A 5,495-nucleotide genomic window follows, 5' to 3' on the forward strand; every position below is an offset into this window, starting at 1 on the left:
CTTTGAGTAGATCAAGATGTCGTCTATGAAGACTATAACGAATTCATCCAGGTAATCTCTGAAAACGTTATTCATCATCTTCATAAAGGCTGCAGGGGCGTTGGTCAATCAGAAGGGAATGACCACAAACTCATAGTGGCCGTATCTCGATCTGAAGGCTGTCTTACGGACATCCTCTTCAGCAATCAGAATCTGATGGTATCCCGAAGCTAAATCAATCTTGGAGAAACAAGTAGCACCTCGGAGTTGGTCCAATAACTCGTCTATCCTTGGAAGAGGGTACTTGTTCTTCACTGTGACTCTGTTAATTCCCCTGTAGTCAATGCATAGCCTGAAGCTACCATCGTTCTTTTTCACGAACAGAACCGGTGCGCCCCAAGGTGAACTGCTTGGGCGCACAAACCCTTTCTCTATCAGTTCATCTAACTGTTTCTTAAGTTCTGCCATTTCAGCCGGAGCCATCCGGTACGGAGCTTTCGAGATTGGCTTTGTGCCCGGCTCAAGCTCAATCGTGAAAGGATCAGAAAGGTCCGGTGGTAATCATGTCAAGGATTCGAACACGTCATCATACTCCTTTACAATCAGAATCCCTTCCAACTCAGCATCAGGTCCGACTTCCACAGTTGTGATTGCAGCCAGATAAGCCTCACATCCTTTTCCCAGCATTCTTTCTGCTTGAAGTGCTGAAATGATCAGTCTCCCATTGGTCGGTATGACCCCTTGATAGACAAGCTTTCCATTGCCGATTTCAAACTGAACTCGGCCACGATGACAATTAAGATGTGCCTTGTATTTACTCAACCAATCCATTCCACTGGGCAAACGACCAAGTCGGCTGGCATGTTCACTCCTCCGATCATCACAGAGACGTTTCTGATTTTTCCCTGAAGTGTACATGATCTGACCACCAGCCGCCCGAACCAGTCTTACCTCTTCTTCTGGTTCTTTCTGGAATTCCCCAATTCTAATCATCTCGGGTTGCACAAAGCAGTGAGATGCACCAGAATCAAACAGAACATGGGTTGCCACTCCACCCATGACTAAGGTCCCTACATATTCACCCGAAACACTAAGGACCTACTCTACAAGCAAGCAATTTCACACAGAAATTCTTAAGGCAAAGGTGAGAGATAGGATGACTCACCAGTGATCGGACAAGACGTGCTTGGGTCCATTGACTCATCACCGATTGTGTACACCCGCGGCATGATGGCCTGCCTCTTTGCCGCCGGTTCCTTCGGACACTGATTCTTGTAGTGCCCCGTTTTGCCGCAGTTGTAGCACACACGTTCCCCAGCACCCTTGTTCTGGCTCTTCGGCCTAAGATATTCCTCAGGGCAATCACGCACCTTGTGATCCATACTTCCGCAATGGTGGCAAGCTCCCGTAGAAGCACGGCAGACACCAGAGTGCATCTTCCCGCAAGGCGAACACGCACTGCGACATGTTGCATTCGGCTTGCTGGAAGAGCCAGCCTTCACCGGCTTTTGATTCTTTCCCACATGCTTACCAGGATGGACATGCGCCACTGTGCCAAGCACCTTGGCTTCCTCACTGATTCCAGCTTCCTGTTCTGCGTCCTTTTCCACCAATTCGGCCACAGTATCATAGTTGCGGATCTTACAACGAGTTTGGAGATCAACCCTGAGTCCGCGCATGAATTTGCAGACCAAGGAAATTTCCCACTCAGCCTCACGCCCAGCATACTTCTTGAGGCTGTTGAATTCCGCTTCATACTCCCTAACAGTCATAGATCCATGTTCCAGTCTGAGAGAAGCTCCCTCGAGCTGATCAAATGCTTCCGGCGGAAAATACTTCCCATGGAATTCGGTCTTAAAGTTGGCCCACGTGCAATGTTCAACACCAATCCGAGCCGCTACACCTCGCCACCAGAGGTGCGCATCACCATCAAAGTAGTGGACAGCAATGTCCTTCTTGTAAGCAAGAGGACAACGGATCGACTTAAAGTTCCGCTCCCTGTCAATCAATTGGTCTGCTTCCTTTGGTTTGGAACCACCCGAAAAGAACTTTGTTCCCAGTTTCTGCATGTGGTCCATAACCTTGAGGTAAGATGGATTCCTAACAACGTGTGCCTCTTCTCCATCAGGCGCCACGTTCTCCACTTCCTCCACAACAGGTGGAGCCACTGGAGGTGCCGCCGCAGCAGGTAATCTTGCCAAGACTTGCGCCAAAATAGCCAAAACGGCTTCCAATCCAACCGGAGCAGCAGCAGCACCAGCCGCTGCAGCATTGTTCAAATTTGCTGCATTCTGAGCAGCATTCCGAGCCTCTTCTGTACCAGCTTAATTCCTGGCCACGTTGCTCGCAGACCCCTCAGCGGTCTCATTCACAGTCCTTCTTGTGTTACGGTTACTTTTTGCCATCTGCAACAAGATCACAGGCAAGTTAGTCAAAACTAACTTGGGATCAGGACTCGGAACACAAAATTTACCGCGAGACGTCAGGCTTGGAAGGATGGTTTGCCCCAATAACCCACTATACTTAGATTGTCCTAGAACTCGACTCCGCTCTGATACCACTTGAAAGGACCCGACCCATTTTTTCGTAACATCAATTCGAGTCTGGCTCGACTTCCTCGATCAGACTTGGGCCGTTTTAATATTTTTCCTTACTTAGAAGTATTTCAGAGTGTTAGTTCTTTTTAAGACAGTCAAGTAAAACATAATACGATTTGAATAGATAATCTGAGGTTCGAGTTAAAAAGTCTGTTCGCTATAGGCTATTACATGTTAATCTCGTCCTATGTCTACCCAAACCCACCATCCTTCCTTCCTGCTTTGTCTCGCATTCAAGCTATGTCTTTACCCTTTTGGGTCTGGTCCTAATCTGCATCCAAACAAGGAGGCATAAGCAAACAGTATGCTTAGTGAGAGCGGTCATTCTGTCCCACTCAGCCAAGTAAAGCAATCGAGTCAATCAGTCAATAAACGGACATGCTTATCATCAGTCAGTTACTTAGCCGACCCAATCGTTCCAAGCCAAAGCGCCATCAGATTCAGTCAAGTCCTAGCAGGCCAATACGGCTCTAGGCGCATGATCTGATCCAGATACGTCGATGGAAAGAACCGACTGTTCGGACCAAGCCAGAACTTAGCAGATAATTCAAATTAGACAAGCAATCAGTACATAGAACATTCCTATCAATCAGACTACGATTCAGTACGATAGGCCACGGTCACGCACTCACCTTTGTCTTAGAGTCGGTTTGTTCTGTTTGATTCGGTCTCTTCTGACACCTCTTGAGCGGTTTCCATCGGATCTTCGAACGTTCAGACAGTCGGACTCACCCCACATACGATCGTTCTTGACTCGGACTTGATCAATCCAGCCAAATATTGAAAGCTCTCTCTTAATCGGACTTTTCTCTCTCTGAGTTTCTCTCTGGTTCTTTCTTTCCTTTTCTGTACAGAAAATGGCGAAATAAGATGAAGGAGACGATTAAAATGGGCAGTTGGGCGGTTTAGGCTCGAGAAACTGCAAAGTTAACCGTTTCCGCTTATTCTACTCGTGGCTCTTAATCCGTAACCGCCACCCCGCGCTCCAAGGCGTTCCAGCGCGAGTTTTTCCCCTTTTCGGACTTTAACTGTTCCCGCCAGTTTTACTTAGGCGAAAATCGAGCTAGAGCTGACTGATCCAGTCAACAACTCTAACTGCCTTGTCCGAATAAGACTGATACTACTGAATCAGCTCATCTCAGCTTAGCCGACAGTCTTAACCGCCTTGTCTGATTTCAGACAATCACTGTCTAGCCGACCAGTTCAACCGTTTTGTCCGAATCCAACAACACTTGTCCGGATCTGACCATCACTGTCCAAAAATTCCGCTTTGCCTGGATTTTCGTCGAGTTGTCCGAACATCCTGAGTTTCAACAAACCGAACGGCCTGTCCAATAACCCGAGGGTAAGACCGACTGATGGAGCTTTGTCTGGCTCAAAAACATATCCGTTCCTAGCTTTAATCGGGTACATGGTTCCGCTCTAGTCGCTATTAATCAGGCGCCGATCCAAGTTCTCCCATCTATCCACGGAAAGTCCTTCGAACTCTGATCAGCTCTTTCTAGCATCATCCAATCCATTCAGTACGTTTTCACAGTCCGGCCAGTCAGTCCTCAGATCATCCTAACATCGATCTTCGGAACGTGGTCGCTACAGAGACCCTCTGGTTGCCTTTGCTTTGATATTGGTGAGTTTCATTTTTTTTTTTTTTGATAAAAGTTTCATTTTTTTTTATTAAAGGATTTAGGTGAGTTTCATTTTGTTGGCTACGTTTTTCATTTATTTATCCACGATAAACTGATTTTTGCTTATGAGCTAGACCTTTGTGTTTTCTTTTTATCCAAATAATATACTGAGAAATTTTACTACAACAACCTTTAGAATATTAGAAATAGATAAAATTACTATATAAACATTATGAGTTTTTTCTTTTTTGAACATTAACTTTATGAGTTTTTCCGGAACACTTTTCTCTACTATTCTAATATATTTTTAAAATGCGGCAGACTTCAAAAGACTTGCACCACACATTTTCCTGTGGAAAATTTACACGTTTTTATAGTATTTCAAAAATCTACCTACCAAGTTTCTACATCAATAGGATAGTTTTCTTTTTAAAACAAATCTGCCAAAATGGTAACTTTTACAGAATCTTCTGCAAAATAAATCCAAGTCTATTAACGACTGCTTTTCAAGTCAACAAAGAACATGCACAGTACTCTGCAGTATGCCAACTTGTTGCAGACTAAATATAAATCTGCTTTTTTTACCAAAAAAAAAAATCTGCTTGATAAGCTTTTAAATTCACCAAGACTGCATAACTTATGGTAATATATATATGTATTCAATGCTATGAAAATATATATATATATATATATACTATATATATATATATATATATATATCTATATGTGTGTTTTCAAGTCTGCTAAAAACATGAAGAATTCTTTCCCGATCTCTGCAAACTAACTATAATCAGATAAATTTTAAAGTTTGGTAATGTTGGGGTCAAAAACGGTTACGACAAAGTTAACGTCCAAATTCCCGAAGAAGAAAAACATAGAAAAATTCTTCGACAAATATATTTTCGAAATAGATTCTTCTTTACGAAAAACCTTTGCAGAAGAAACACGAATCATCGGACAAGAGCTCGAGAAGGATCGTTACGCAGCGACCAAACGCGTGCTCCGCTCGGTCGCTACGTAGCGACCAAGTTCGAGCCAAAGCTCAGTCACTACATGATAACCAAACGCCCATTCTGCTCGGTCTCTACGTAGCGACCGAGCTCGAGCAGAAGTTCGGTCGCTACGTAGCGACCGAGCTCTACCGAAACGTCGAAACGACATCAGTCCATGCATCCTCGTCTACCCTTCAATGCTATCTCCCGAATACCGTAGCGAACCCATCTCACGTTCCCCGCCATTTCTAAGTTATCAATCAAACTTTACCGTAAAAACCGCGGAAAGTTCATTCTTTATC

This window comes from Brassica oleracea, chromosome C1, assembly GCF_000695525.1.
Source record: "Brassica oleracea var. oleracea cultivar TO1000 chromosome C1, BOL, whole genome shotgun sequence".
Taxonomy (NCBI): Eukaryota; Viridiplantae; Streptophyta; class Magnoliopsida; order Brassicales; family Brassicaceae; genus Brassica; species Brassica oleracea.